Source organism: Monodon monoceros, unplaced genomic scaffold, assembly GCF_005190385.1.
Source record: "Monodon monoceros isolate NGI ecotype Baffin Bay Population unplaced genomic scaffold, NGI_Narwhal_1 Super_Scaffold_20, whole genome shotgun sequence".
Taxonomy (NCBI): Eukaryota; Metazoa; Chordata; class Mammalia; order Artiodactyla; family Monodontidae; genus Monodon; species Monodon monoceros.
In genome coordinates this window covers 56,270,867-56,286,488 of record NW_021703777.1, presented here as the reverse complement: position 1 = coordinate 56,286,488, position 15,622 = coordinate 56,270,867, and the positions used below count along the sequence as shown (strand labels likewise).

At 36.5% G+C, this 15,622-nt stretch overlaps 1 pseudogene; it reads left to right on the top strand.

The window, feature by feature from the left end:
* The first annotated feature begins 717 nt into the window (after positions 1-717).
* LOC114903122 lies at positions 718-1,347 on the top strand (annotated as a pseudogene).
* Positions 1,348-15,622: the final 14,275 nt, after the last annotated feature.

Here is a 15,622-nt window from a genome sequence, read left to right as displayed (position 1 = left end):
GACACCGATGATAAACAGGGAAAGTAGAAACATATTAGAAGACAATATCTAAAAGGGAAAGTAAGCAAACAAAACAGTGTTCTTGAAATATTGCATGCTTCTCTCACATTTTTTTCTTTATTCAAAATTTCTGTGCCCTGAGAACCTCATAAAATTCTTCACATTATTTTTGTGATGGCGGCAGTGGAACAGCAATCAGGTGATCACATTCTGACAGACTTCAGCAACACACAACTAGCATTAACACACAATCCTTGGGCTTCCCTGGTGGGGCAGTGGTTGAGAGTCCGCCTGCCGATGCAGGGGACGCGAGTTCATGCCCCGGTCCGGAAAGATCCCACATGCCGTGGAGCGGCTGAGCCCGTGAGCCATGGCCGCTGAGCCTGCGCGTCCGGAGCCTGTGCTCCGCAACGGGAGAGGCCACAACAGTGAGAGGCCCGTGTACCGCAAAACCAAACCAAACCAAACCAAACAAAAACACACAACCCTTGGCCTAAGGCAGTTGACTACGATGTACCAGACAACACTAATCAATCAGAGTTTGAGTTCCCTTTATTCTGACAAGGCTTCTTAATATAAGCCATCAAAAGTAGTTTAAAACTTGGTAGTCTTGAGTGCCGCCGGGACCGTTGGTGAGTGTGGCTGCGTTGTAGGTTTTGTAGTAATCGATCTCTGGGCGCTGCGAGCTGAAAGAGCCGAGCTCGCAGGCCAGTCATCATGTCGCGTTACGGGCGGTACGGAAGAGAAACCAAGGTGTATGCTGGTAACCTGGGAACTGGTGCTGGCAAAGGAGAGTTAGAAAGGGCTTTCAGTTATTATGGTCCCTTAAGAACTGTGTGGATTGCCAGAAATCCTCCGGGATTTGCCTTTGTGGAATTTGAAGATCCTAGAGATGCAGAAGATGCAGTGCGAGGCCTGGATGGGAAAGTGATTTGTGGTTCCCCAGTGAGAGTTGAACCATCAACAGGCATGCCTCGGAGATCTCGTTTTGATAGACCACCTGCCCGACGTCCCTTTGATCCCAATGATAGATGCTATGAGTGTAGCGAAAAGGGACATTATGCTTATGATTGTCATCTCTATAGCCGCCGAAGAAGAAGCAGGTCACGGTCTAGATCACATTCAGGATCCAGAGGTAGGCGATACTCGTGCTCTCGCAGCAGGAGCAGGGGAAGGAGGTCAAGATCAGCACCGCCTCGGCGATCTAGATCTGTGTCTCTTCGTAGATCAAGAACAGCTTCAGTCAGACGATCTAGGTCTGGTTCTATAAAAGGATCAAGGTATTTCCAATCCCGGTCCAGGTCGATATCAAGATCCAGGTCTCTTTCACAACCAAGAAGCAGCTGATCGAAGTCCAGATCTCTATCTCCGAAAAGAAGTCCTTCCCCATCAGGAAGTCCACGAAGAAGTGCAAGTCCTGAAAGAGTGGACTGAAGTTCTCAAGTTCATCTTTTTTTTTTTTTTTTACATCTTTATTGGAGTATAATTGCTTTACAATGGTGTGTTAGTTTCTGCTTTATAACAAAGTGAATCAGTTATACATATACATATATTCCCGTACCTCTTCCCTCTTGCGTCTCCCTCCCTCCCACCCTCCCTATCCCACCCTTCTAAGTGGTCACAAAGCACTGAGCTGATCTCCCTGTGCTATGCGGCTGCTTCCCACTAGCTATCTACCTTACGTTTGGTAGTGTATATATGTCCATGCCTCTCTCTCGCTTTGTCACAGCTTACCCTTCTCCTTCCCCATATCCTCAAGTCCATTCTCTAGTAGGTCTGTGTCTTTATTCCTGTCTTACCCCTAGGTTCTTCATGACTTTTTTTTTCTTAAATTCCATACATATGTGTTAGCATACGGTATTTGTCTTTCTCTTTCTGACTTACTTCACTCTGTATGACAGACTCTAGGTCCTTCCACCTCATTACAAATAGCTCAATTTCATTTCTTTTTATGGCTAAGCAACCCTCAGAATGGGAGAAGATATTTGCAAATGAAGCAACTGACAAAGGTTTAATCTCCAAAATTTACAAGCAGCTCATGCAGCTCAATAACAAAAAAACAAACAACCCAATCCAAAAATGGGCAGAAGACCTAAATAGACATTTCTCCAAAGAAGATATACAGATTGCCAACAAACACATGAAAGAATGCTCAACATCATTAATCATTAGAGAAATGCAAATCAAAACTACAATGAGATATCATCTCACACCAGTCAGAATGGCCATCATCAAAAAATCTAGAAACAATAAATGCTGGAGAGGGTGTGGAGAAAACGGAACACTCTTGCACTGCTGGTGGGAATGTGAATTGGTACAGCCACTATGGAGAACAGTATGGAGGTTCCTTACAAAACTACAAATAGAAATACCATATGACCCAGTAATCCCAGTACTGGGCACATACCCTGAGAAAACCATAATTCAAAAAGAGTCATGTACCAAGATGTTCATTGCAGCTCTATTTACAATAGCCAGGAGAGGGAAACAACCTAAGTGTCCATCATCGGATGAATGGATAAAGAAGATGTGGCACATATATACAATGGAATATTACTCAAGTTCACCTTTTAGGGAAAAGTTATTTTGTTTACATTATTATAAGGGATTTGTGATGTCTGTAAAGTGTAACTTAGGGAAGGGTAATTTAACCATCTAATCAAAACGGATCTGGACTATTACTCTGTAAATTCACAGCAGTAAGGTAATATAAATTTTTGTTGAATGTATTAAATCCTATGGTCTGAAAATGTAGGTTTTATTTGGCACATTTAAAATAAAATGTTTCTAATTAGATTTTTGATTTGTGTTCAGTATTAACGCTCCTCAATTTGGTAGGCTTCAAGAGTCAACCTTGATATTAACCGTATTCATACAGACCTACATTCAAAGTTTAATGGTGTTATTTAAGTCTTGAACATCACTGAATAGTATATATACACTTGGAAGATTCCTTTCTATGCTTAGAGTTTTGGGTAAGATGGTAAGAACTCGAGTGAGTCTCCCTTAGTAGCATGAATGCATCATGACAAGTCCCTAAATTAATCTATTGGAGTTGGCATTATTAGATGTCATCAGGCTAACGATCTCTTTTGTCAGGCTGTAGGGACCACTGACTTGCTGTAAAGTGAATGCAACAGGAACTGAGCAAGAGTAGCTGGACTTAATGCTGGAGAAACTGAATTTTTTGAAGCCTATTTAAGTATAGTAACTAATTGAGGTTTTCAGCCTATTAGATAAGATGGTGTCAAATTAGAGTTCTCCATTCTAGGAAGTTATACTCAATGTTCCTTTGTTTTCAAACACTAACCAATTTTATGCCAAAATTTTTGCATGTCTGAAGAATAGTCTGAATTTGGGACAAAACATCTTCATGTAAACCAGCTTTGCAAAATTTTCCAGCCCAGATATTCTCTCTCTCTTCAAATGGATTGCCTTACTCTGAGCAGAGATCTGTTAATTCCCAAGTTAGATTTTGCAGTTCCCGAACACCAACACACTTTATCTTATTTTGCCAGGCTGGTACAAAGTAATTAAAGATGTCAATCAGAAATGTTAAAAAGACTAAAGTAGTTTTGTAAATCCGACCTATATTTAGCAACACCTCATGTAGTTATTTTTTGGTAGCATCTGGTAAATTTTAGAATGTTAGAGCCAGTAGATTCTTTATTTGGACTTTAAATATCTTAAGTATCATAGGGCAGTAACAATTTTGAGTTTTCTGGTCAAGCTTTTGGTGCAAAAATATTTAGTGCTGGTGGCACAGCTGTCTGCCCTTGTTTCTTAGGCTTTTAAACAAAGTTATTGGATAACTTTACAATTTAGGAATACTGATCTGCCTCAAGTTTATTTACTGGTCTGAATGATCATTAGTATGTTGGAAGTTTGGATGTTCTGTTTTTGGAATTTTGACAACTGGCTGTGTTATATGGTTGGTATATAGCTATGTGTGTTATCAGCAGGCTTATTTGTTGCACTTGGTCAGCTTTAATTGTTCTGTAGTATATGAAGATAAGATTACTCAACAATAAATCTGCACAGAATAAAAACAAAAACAAAAAACTTGGTAGTCTTGCCACCCTGTTTTTAATAGAACAGGTACATACCCCAGCTCCTGTCTTTTCCTTTATTGAAAAACTGACAGAGCATTACAAAATGCATCTGCCTTAAATATTTGAGGCCAACTATAAAACATCAAGATACGTGGTAATAAAAATGCATCCGTGATGATGTGCTGTGAAAAGAAATATGCATAAAACTGTCAAAAGGCCAGCAAAACAAAACCAAACCAAACCCCCGAAACATGAAGAGCAGGAATGAAGTTAGAAAAATAATTTTGCTAAGAAGGCAAAAATATAGTGGAAAAAAGCCTGGATTTAGTGGTCAGGAGACCTGACTTCTACTCTTTCCATGGGAGCTAAAACCTGGGTAATGTAGGCAAATTGCTAAGTCTCTCCAGGCTTCCCTGTATAAATTTAGAAAATAAGGAGGCAGACTGGATGATTTCCAAGCTTCCTTCCAAAGCCAAAATCTGATGAGATTTTAGCGATTTGTAGTTGTTAGAAAGAAGACAAGAAAATTCAAATTCTGCTTAACAATCTTCAGATGAAAATAAAATTTTCTTTTTTAACTCGTAGAAATTGTAATTGAAATACAAATGGCCACAACTCTCTCTATATGTATTTTTTGCTGCTTATTTTTCTAGCACTTGGTTTGATATTTATTTCTCATGATCCATTTTTACAAATAAAGAACTCAATATCATCAAAATTGCTATCAGATATTTATCAAGTACTGACATGGCCATGAAGCAAATGTGTATGGAGTTCTTAACAAATTCTTTCCTTAGACCTAATGGTCTTTAAAGGAGGCTCTGTAAATATTTACTGAGCTTCTACTATGTGCAAGTAACTATTCTAGATTCTAATAATAAAGTGGTAAACAAGACAAGCAAGATATTTGATCTGGCCTATTTTACATTCTAGAGGAGGATGATGAAGAATAGATTAGCAAATTAGTAAACAGATAAAGGAATAATCATCTCACATGATGGTAAGTTTTATGAAGAAAGTAAAATGAGCTAGATGTATGCAAATGTATTTCTATCAGTTCCTAATTTTCCTTTCCTATCATAGGGAGATTGCCTTCTTTATTATATGATTAACAGCTACCAGTTTAAAACAAATGTTCAACCTGGACAACCAGACACCTATTCCCACACCAAACACAGAAACCAGCTTGGCCCAATGGATGTAACTTCTGCGTTGTTCTTCCTTGTCCTAGTATTTTCCATTTCTATTTAAATCTGGAATTTAAGATATCAAAATGGATCTCTAGGGCAAAATCTGGAGATAAAATTTACCATTTTAATTAATGTACTAGATGATGAAATATTTAACATATATGAGAGAGGCTGATTAATATTAATTTAATGTGGTTTTTTTTTCCTTCTTCTAAAGATTTGTACTGAGATGTGGTGAGTTTTGAGATACTATATCCCTTACTTTTTATTATTTGGATTTTCTTTATTAGATAGTTTTTTGGAGATGTATTACCTGAAAATATAATTTGATTAGTGGGGAGGGAGGATTAGTGGATGAGTGCCAGGCTAGATGTGGTCCCCTCAAGGCCACTGACAAGTCCTTGTTTTTCTCTGTGACAGCTGCTGAAACAAAGAGCACCCTAGGCTGTTTGCAATTCCCTATTTCATTGTGTGAATAAGAATGAGCTTTTCCAGGCCACAGGATCCTGGGAACTCAGCCTATTCTATGTTGGAACTCCCTAGCTGCCCTTGGGATGGAGTGGGCTCACCCTGTGGATCTGTGTAATTTACTGCTTACTTAGTTGCAGGTGCAACTTGCACCTCTGGGCTAGGTACTCTACCTTTAGTTTCAAGGGGAATTAGCACCTTCTGAAATGGCATAGAGAAAAGATAATTATTAGTGGTCAGAACCTGAAGTTGAATCCCAATGGTTCTAATATTGTTCTAATTGTTCCAAACAGTTCTAATATTACTATTACCAAAAATAAAAACCATGATAATAAGAGCTAATATTGTGTTTTAGGCAGGGCAAAATGCTTTATGTGTTATTTCAATTAATATTTGTAACAACCCATGGAGGTAAGTATCATTGTCTCTTGGTATCTGCAGGGTATTTGGTTCCAGGACCCCTGTAGATACCCAAATTCTGTGGCTCAAGTCTCTTATATAAAATGGCATAGTGGAGTCAGCACTTGGTATCCATGGATGTGGAACCCCTGGATACAGGAGGACCAACTGTATTATTATTAGCACAGAGAGATTAAATAATTTGTTCAAGTTGAGAGTGGTCATTTTCTTAACTTAAATTCTCTTGTTCTTAGCCACTTTGTGTGACAATGTTATTTAGCTTTCCTTAGAGTCCTAGATTTAGTTTCCTCATGTAAAATAGGAATAATAATGTTTCCTCCTCCTCACATATATGAATGTTATATATATAATATGTATATATATATTCATAGAGACATATCTATCTCTGTCTCTTGTCTCTGTCTCTTTATCTCTTTTTCTCTATCTCTATTTCTAACTCTATCTCTACCTCGTCATTTAGCACAAAGCCTGACCAGTGATACATCGTTAATAAACAGTAGCTCAGCTTTTCTTTTCTTTTCTTTTTAAAATGAATTTCTTTTTAAAAAATTTTTATTGGAGTATAGTTGATTTACAATGTTGTGTTAATTTCTGCTGTACAACAAAATGAATCAGTTATACATATACATATATCCACCCTATTTTACATTCTTTTCCCATATAGGCCATTACAGAGTATTGAGTAGAGTTCCCTGTGCTATACAGTAGGTTCTTATTAGTTAGCTATTTTATATATAGTAGTGTGTGTGTGTGTGTGTGTATGTGTGTGTATGTCAATCCCAATCTCCCAATTTATACCACCCCCCCCTTATCCCCTGGTAACCATAAGTTTGTTTTCTACATCCATTACTCTACTTCTGTTTTGTAAATAAGTTCATTTGTATGCTTTTTAAAAATTCCACATATAAGTGATATCTTATGATATTTCTCTTTCAGTGTCTGACTTCACTCAGTATGATAATTTCTAGGTCCATCCATGTTGCTGCAAATGGCATTATTTTTTCTTTTTTATGACTGAGTAATATTCCATTGTATATATGTACCACATCTTCTTTATCCATTCCTCTTTTGATGGACATTTATGTTGCTTCCATGTCTTGGCTATTGTACATAGTGCTGCAATGAACATTGGGGTGCATGTATCTTTTTGAATTATGGTTTTCTCTGGGTATATGCCCAGGAGTGGGATTGCTGGATCATATGGTAGTTGTATTTTTAGTTTTTTAAAGAACCTTCAAATTGTTCCCCATAGTGGTTGTACCAATTTACATTCGCACCAACAGTATAGGAGGGTTCCCTTTTCTCCACACCCTCTCCAGCATTTACTGTTTGTAGATTTTTTGATGATGGCATTCTGACCAGTGTGAGGTGATACCTCATAGTAGTTTTGATTTGCATTTCTCTTATAATTAGTGATCTTGATCATGTTTTCATGTGCTTTTTGGCCATCTGTACATCTTTGGAGAAATGTCTGTTTAGATCTTCCACCCATTTTTTGATTGTGTTATTTGTTTTTTTGATATTGAGCCACATGAGCTGTTTGTATATTTTGGAGATTAATCCCTTGTTGGTTGCTTCATTTGCAAGTTTTTCTCCCATTCTGAGGGTTGTCTTTTCATTTTGTTTATGGTTTCCTTTGTTGTGCAAAAGCATTTAAGTTTAATTAGGTCTCATTTGTTTATTTTTATTTTCATTACTCTAAGAGGTGGATCAAAAAAGATCTTGCTGTGATTTATGTCCAAGAGTGTTCGGCCTATGTTTTCCTCTAAGAGGTTTATTGTGTCTGACCTTACATTTAGGTCTTTAATTCATTTTGAGTTTATTTTTATGTATGGTGTTAGGGAGTGTTCTAATTTCATTTGTTTACATGTAGCTGTCCAGTTTTCCCAGCCACTTATGGAAGAGAATGTCTTTTCTCTATTGTATATTGCCTCCTTTGTTATAGATTAGGTGACCATAGGTGTGTGAGTTTATCTTTGGACTTTCTATCCTGTTGCATTGATCTATATTTCTGTTTTTGTGCCAGCACCATATTGTTTTCATTACTGTAGCTTTGTAGTATAGTCTGAAGTCAGGGAGACTGGTTCGTCCAGCTCCAGTTTTCTTTCTCAAGACTTGCTTTGGCTATTCAGGGTCTTTTGTTTTTCTATACAAATTGTAAAATTTTTTGTCCTAATTCTGTGAAAAATGCCATTGGTAATTTGATAGAGATTGCATTGAATCTGTAGATTGCTTTGTGTAGTATACTCGTTTTCACAATATTGATTCTTCTAGCTCATCTTTTCTTTGCTTGTGCAAGGTGCCTACTCTAATGTTGAACTGAACCCAGAGAGGAGAGCAAGAAGTTGGTATGCATCAGTGACATTTGGTTTAGTTAGGTCTGACAAATTTAATGAATTTACTGAAGACAAAATCAAGGCTGATCTTTTCTGATTCCTCACACAATGGCTAGACTAATGTCATTACCAGCCATTTATGAATTCCTACACATTTATAATTTTTTATTCATACTGATAATGCAAAACTATTGTTATCACTTCCTTTTTATAGATAAAGAGAGGAGGGCTAAAGAGACGAAATGATTTGTTCTAAATCATACAGAAAGTGACAGTAAGGGTATGTGTGTGTAACTACAAAGTTCATGATATGTTTTGTAAATCAGATTACCTCTGTGGCAGACAGATCCTAGGGTAGCCCCCATGGTTCCCTACCCCCTGATGTTCATGTCCCTTGAGTGTAGGTGGGACCCATGATTTGCTACTAGTCAGTAGAATATGGCAAACATTAAGGGCTTCTGCAGATGTAATAAAAGTCCTAAATCAGTTGGTTTTGTATTAATCAAAAGAGAGATTATCTTGGGTGGGCCTGACTTAATCATACAAAAATACTTAAAATAAGGACTGGGCTCTTCCTGAGGTGAAAGATTCTCCTTATGGACCTGATGAAGTAAGCAGCCATATTAGAAAAACCTACATGGAAGGAACTGTGGACAGCCACTAGGTGCAGCCTCTAACCAACTGTTGGAAAAAAGCCGAGACCCTCAGTAATACAGCTGCAAGGAAATGAATTCTGTCAACAACTTGCATTAGCTTGCAAGTAGATTCTTTCCCAGTCACGGCTCCAGATGACAGCACAGCCTGGCTGAAATGTTGATTGTAGCCATGTGAATTGCTGAGTAGAGGACACATCTAAGCTTTGCCCAGACTTCTGGTACATAGAAAGTGTGAGATAATAAAATGTGTGTTAGTTTAAGTTACAAAGATTGCAGTAATTTGTTATGCAACAATAGAAAACTACAGCAATATCAAAAGTATTCATTCAACTAATATTTGTGGAGTATTTTCTATGTGCAAAGTGCTGTGCTAAGGCCATATTAAATGTAAATAAAGCTATTTTCTAGAATCCCTGTCCTCAAGAAAATTACAGCTGCAACAGTAGAATCACATTGGCATTCTGGTACCATTTGGCTTCTTCTAGGAAATTTTATTAGCCTTTATTTGCAATCCTCCATTAATCAGAACATGACAGCCAGGTAGTAGTATCTATTTCTTGAATTTTGACAAGGATTGGGCTAAGAAAAATACTTTCAAATACAGGGATATTAATTTGGACCTGGGTTCTTTTCTAAGCTCATATGAAAACATGATATCCAAAGATAGCCAAATTAAATAGATATTTTTATGATAACTTCATGTTTGGTTACATTTGAAGGTTATAGATCTCTTGAATTCCTTTTTAATTTTAAAAATGTATCAATATTTATGACTGTAGTAAGTCCTATTGTCCCCTGAATTTGAACAACATAGTTCCTAACTTAAGGGAATAAAATACTCCAATAAAGATGTAAAAAAAAAACCAAAAACAAAGCAAAACAAAAAACAGATGATATAAATTCAATACTAATTTACATGAAGTTATATTAGAAAGAATGTTCTTTGGATTCCAATCATGGAAATCTTGGGGAAAAAAATAGATTTCCAAATTCAATTCAAAGCATACAATGTTAAATAAATTTGTTCTTATTGTGATCTAAATTTGTGTTTCTTAAGTGACATAGGATTTTCAACATCAACATTCATTCAAATTTGTTTGCATACTGTAAAAGTCAATTAAGCTGAATAGGTCATTCTTATGTTGTAGGGCATATCAATTTAAACTCCAGAGGAAATCTTCTAACTCCTATATAGGAGTGCTTTTAGTTCTTGAGCTTTCAAGCAAGAAGTATAGAAAATATTTCCTTATACTTTGTTAACCTCAAAATAAATAGCTTTTGTAGGAGGTATCCCACGTTTTGGTCTTTTCTGAAATCCAGGTACTCTCCAGATAATATTAAACATCAGTATGCTCAAATTATTTACAAATTAAGCATGCTAACATCAAATATAGAAAAAATGCAAATTAGCATGATAAATTATCAGTAAGAGGTGAATATTCTGAAGTGAAATTATACAATAGCAGGTACACTGAATACAAATCTCAGAATAAGTAAGACAGAGATTAATAATATAGTAAACAGAAGAATGGATTTAGGTTTTGTCCTCCTTTAAATCTAGTTTTTCTCTTAACTGTTACCTTCTGTATTCTTAAAAAACAAACAAAAAACAAATTTCATGGAATATCTCACGTTAGTGAAAAATATCCTTCTTTAATCTGAATCTCTCAGAGAAAACTCTCTTTCCCCACACTTCTTTACCCGATTTGCATTGAAAATTCATAGTAAAAGAAGAAAAACAAAAAGCTTTTACTCTTAGAAAACCAAAAAAGCTGGTAGAAAGCTTTGAAATATCAATACAAAAATTTTTTTTTCTATCTAAAGCTCTCTCTCACACACACACACCTACACACAGACCCTAGTCATCAATACTACTGATTTTCTTTTTTTTCTGAAGTAGCTGCTAGGCTTGATTTCCTCCATTAATGAGATCTGTTCAAGAGTGTAATTTTCCCAGTAATACTCTTGGAGAGCTTTTTGTCTCAACAACCCCATGCTTCAAAATCTCAAAGTTGCAGTCCATGTGTACAAACATGTACCATCAAGAGATTTCATTTCCGATCGGTTCTCCTACTAGTAGTGCCTGTAGTCCCTGCTAATGTACCATACAGAATAAAATAAAAGAAAATAAAGGAGGTATTGAAGTGAACATCTTTTTCCTCTCAGTTTATCTGCATTTGGAGGGCCTCTCTTTCTGTGCAAAATACACTAGAGAAAGCCTGATTGTTTGGATGGTCCTCGCATTTCATTATCTTTTGGAGTTTTTATTTTTTGCTTGCTTTATCTTTCTTCATCATTATGGAAGTTTCTCTCTGGGTCCCTGAGTTACTGTGTTTTGCCAGTTAAATCCATGAAACCCTTTATTTGCAGAAAGAATTGCATACCAGTACTGTCAATAATGAATGATTATTGTAAAAAGGGGCTCAGAGAAAATAATTAAGAGAGGAAATCTCTTAAGAAACTTTTGCAAACCAATTGTAGATGTCATCTATTTATGTAAATGATGGGTTAACGTGTGTATAGCACCTTTCTTCCAAATAGATTACTAGATACTTAACAACTGTGACTATTCTTGAATGCATAGTATATTCTTTCCTTTCTCTGAAGTTGTTTTCATGATGAAATGTTGAGTCTGTTTGATAAAGTTTGTTATGGATTATTTAAGGCAAGAAATATAAAAGAATGGATGATCCATTTGAGACAATTAAATTACATCAGCGTGGTTCAATGTGCACATGTCCAAAACTTTGGGATTGGAAAGGCGATAACTGGGCCTAGGGGACCAAAAAATAACTGTTTTCCTTCTGTTATATCTCCCATCTTGTAACCATGACTTGACACATTTACCTACTACCACCACCCCACCTTTTCTTTGCTTCAAGCATAATTCCCTTCATTCTCCCTATCTTAATCAGAAGTGTGAGAACTTCTATTCGATACGGTTATTGTAACTTTCTCTTCACCAAACTGCAGTTGTTTCCAGTTATTTGGTGGGGCTCTTGTCCCTGTATTTTATAAAATCCAGCTTTTCTAAGATCTCACTCTGGTCCTACATCCTCCCTATATTAGTAACACCCTAATCTCTTCATTCATTTTGTTTTGTGAAAAAATAAATTTCTCTACAGGTGTCAATTATAGAAACTTACATAGTGGCTGTATATTCAAACCAAGATGAATTTGTAATTAAAAATAACTTCACGGTGTGTTGTTGCTGTGTGGACATGAATTAGTTGCAAATGGGATTGGGTAAATACACGGAAAATATGTGAAAGATGTGTTATTCAGAGGATGCTTTGCTTTGAATAGTGGAAGAAAGCATTAAGAAATAAGTGCTGCCTCTCTAAAAATAATATTAAGAGAAGTTATTGAAATGTTCTTTGGGAGAACCAGTAAATGAAGTGTGGAAGCTAATTGGATTCTCAAAAATTGACCCCAGCAGTATTCTTGTTTGAGTATTGTCAGTGTGAGTATACAGTATGCAGAGGTCCAGTCACTGAAGACAGACTATGTTCTGGGCACTGTGGATGAAAATAGGAACAGGGCACAGCCTTTGCTTCTGATTCATTAGTGCATGTGAGTTTATATGGCTAATTGCAATGATAAAAAAAATGAAGAGAAGTTCTTTATGGTTGCGGTCACCCAAAATAAAAACCTCCTATCCAGGATTAGACAAAGACAGGTAAATAGTAGTATCATTTTCCTGGCTAATTTGTAGTTTGTGACTTTAAATATATTTTGATAGTAATGCAGGCATACCTTCAATTCTAAGCTTGGAAACTTCTATAAGGCAGAGTAATAAACAAAATTCTCTCAGGGCAGGTACATGCCTATTTTATATCTTTCTGACTTTAAAAATTAATTGGCTCTTAAAGCATGACATTGGATATATCTCCTTACTGGAGTAGTTGAAAGGAATGATTTAAGGATAACTGGAAATTACAAAGGGCTTCACAAATTAAGTTAATTCTCCCTTGCAACAGACTTTCTCGGTAGAAAAATATTGTCCTCCTATAAATGGCAGTTAAAATGGTAGTTAAAATAAATAAATTGACACAGAGAAAAAGACCAAGATTAACATTATATTGGCCTTTTGGTCTGATGATAAAAATCTCTTCTTCCCTATTAAAGGTAATGCCCTTTAGAGTTATGGGTTTCTTAAGGCATGTATCTTTTTATATCATCATCATCAACGACAACATTATTATCATTATTTTCATTTTTATTACACCACTAGTCACATTAGCACTTCATACTAAAATATTTAATAACACTCTCCAGATACTGACAGTATATGATAGATAGGCCACTTCTAAATAGTTGCAGTTCAGGCTTTCTCTGTTCTGGTCTATGTGTGAAAACACAGTAAAAAAGAGAGGCCTGGAAAGCAGAAGGACAACCATTCCTTTGAGATGTTTTTCAGAATTTGAGCTAGGGAAACAGTAAGTGAAATAGTTCCTTGTTGACCTTTGCACTTTATCTTCTCTTTTTTTGCTTGGCTCTAATTCTGGAATTATTTTCTTACATTGTTTCATATAAGCCATGTTGGGATTTGTCCTGACTTCCAAGCACTTTGGGATACTTTATATTAGGGTTCTTTTAGTTAAAATCTGGTATAAAAATGTGCTTGTATATGAAAGCCTGACTGTATAATTTTGTTGTTCCAGCTTTTCTTTTTCTCTTAACGTTTTTTGAACTATAAGTTTCAAGTAACTTGAAATGGAGCCCTTTTGCTTACTCTCCTTTTAAGAATTTTGTGTATGCTTACTGGGAAGAACTAGGGCAGATGTTTAGCCTGGTTTACTTGTGTATTATAGAATCAATCCTGAAAAGGACAGTATTTTCCAAACAGATCAGTAGTGACAATGTTGAACTAAGCCTTGTGATCCTGGAAGAGTGAAGGTTAAAGAAATCCCTCAACACTTTTGTGTTCCTGAAAAGGCCTTACTTGGAAGAACCATCCCTCCCAGGTGACATAGATAACACTCAGGATGCCTCCTACTTATTGATGACAAGCCAGACACAGACCCACCAAATTCCCCTTTTTGGCTTCTAAATGACTAGCGGAAAGGCTTGCCCCACTGGTCAATAGGAACAAAATGCTGGTTAACTAGATCTTGGTTAAGCTTCTCTCCTTCCCTCAGGCCCCTAAATATTAACACACCCCCAGCCTGAGCAGCATAGAACCTTCCTTAACAGCCTCTCCCAAGCTGTATTTCAGGTCTTGGGATAAAACATTTTCTGATCTACTACCTACTATCCTGTCACCTCACTTTCCCACCTATTTTAGCCTTATTTACTCCTTATAAAAGAAAACCCTTTTACTTAAAAAAAAAGAAAAAAAAAAAAGAAAGAAAGAAAGAAAAGAGAACCGTTTTCTGCCTGACCTCTGAGACACTGGCTGATCTCATGGTCAGAGCTTCTCCCTCCTGAAACAGTCCCCTCCCCCAATTACAATAGTCCCTTTCCCTCTCTTGCAATAATTTTTCCTAATAAAGACTTTCCTTAGCAATGTCCAGAGTTGTTATTTGAAATCTGTAAATATTTGTTAGTTAATGATATAGCATTATATTCAGCTAGTGCCTTAAATATGGTAGATTAAATAAGGTAACTAATGTATTTACAGTAGATTATTATCAAAAGAATTAACACATAAATGACTGTGCCAATTATCAACTTACTGTGTTTAAGTTCCAAATCTACCCTTGTTTACCTTGCTTCCTGACATTGGAGCTGTGCTCTGGAATCTCCTTTGCAGCTGGCAGAACGTTAAGCTTCATCAGTAGAGGGCACTGGAGTGACTGCAAGGTGATAGCAGTAGGAAGACACTTTTCTTTCCAGGTTCAAAGTCCCCATTTATTATTATTATTATCATTTTTAATCTTTATTGGAGTAGAGTTGATTTACAATTTTGTGTTAGTTTCAGGTGTACAGCAAAGTGAATCAGTTATGCGTATATATATCCACTTTTTTTTTTTTTTTAGATTCCTTTCTCATATAGGCCATTATAGAGTGCTGAGAAGAGTTCCCTGGGCTATATGGCAGGTTCTTATTAGTTATCTATTTCTATATATAGTAGTGTGTATACATAAGTCTCAATCTCCCAATTTATGCCTCCCTCCTCTTAACCCCTGGTAACCGTAAGTTTGTTTTCTACATCTATTACTCTACTTCTGTTTTGTGAATATGTTCATTTGTACCCTTTTTTTTTAGATTCCACACATAAGCGATATGAAGACATTTGTCTTTCTGTGTCTGACTTACTTCACTCAGTATGACAATCTGTAGGTCCATCCATGTTGCTGCAAATGGCATTATTGAGTTGGGGACTCCAGGGGCCTCTACAGACAAGCAACAGCTGTGCCCTCATGCCATGTTCTCCCCACCAGCAGCCCTTCTGAAGGCTCCCAAACCCCAACAGTTCATTGCTTCTACAAGCTATTGTCAGCCAAGCCCTCTGACAAGTTTCTTCACCACTGGCAGGCTGTGTATCCCTGTGGCAC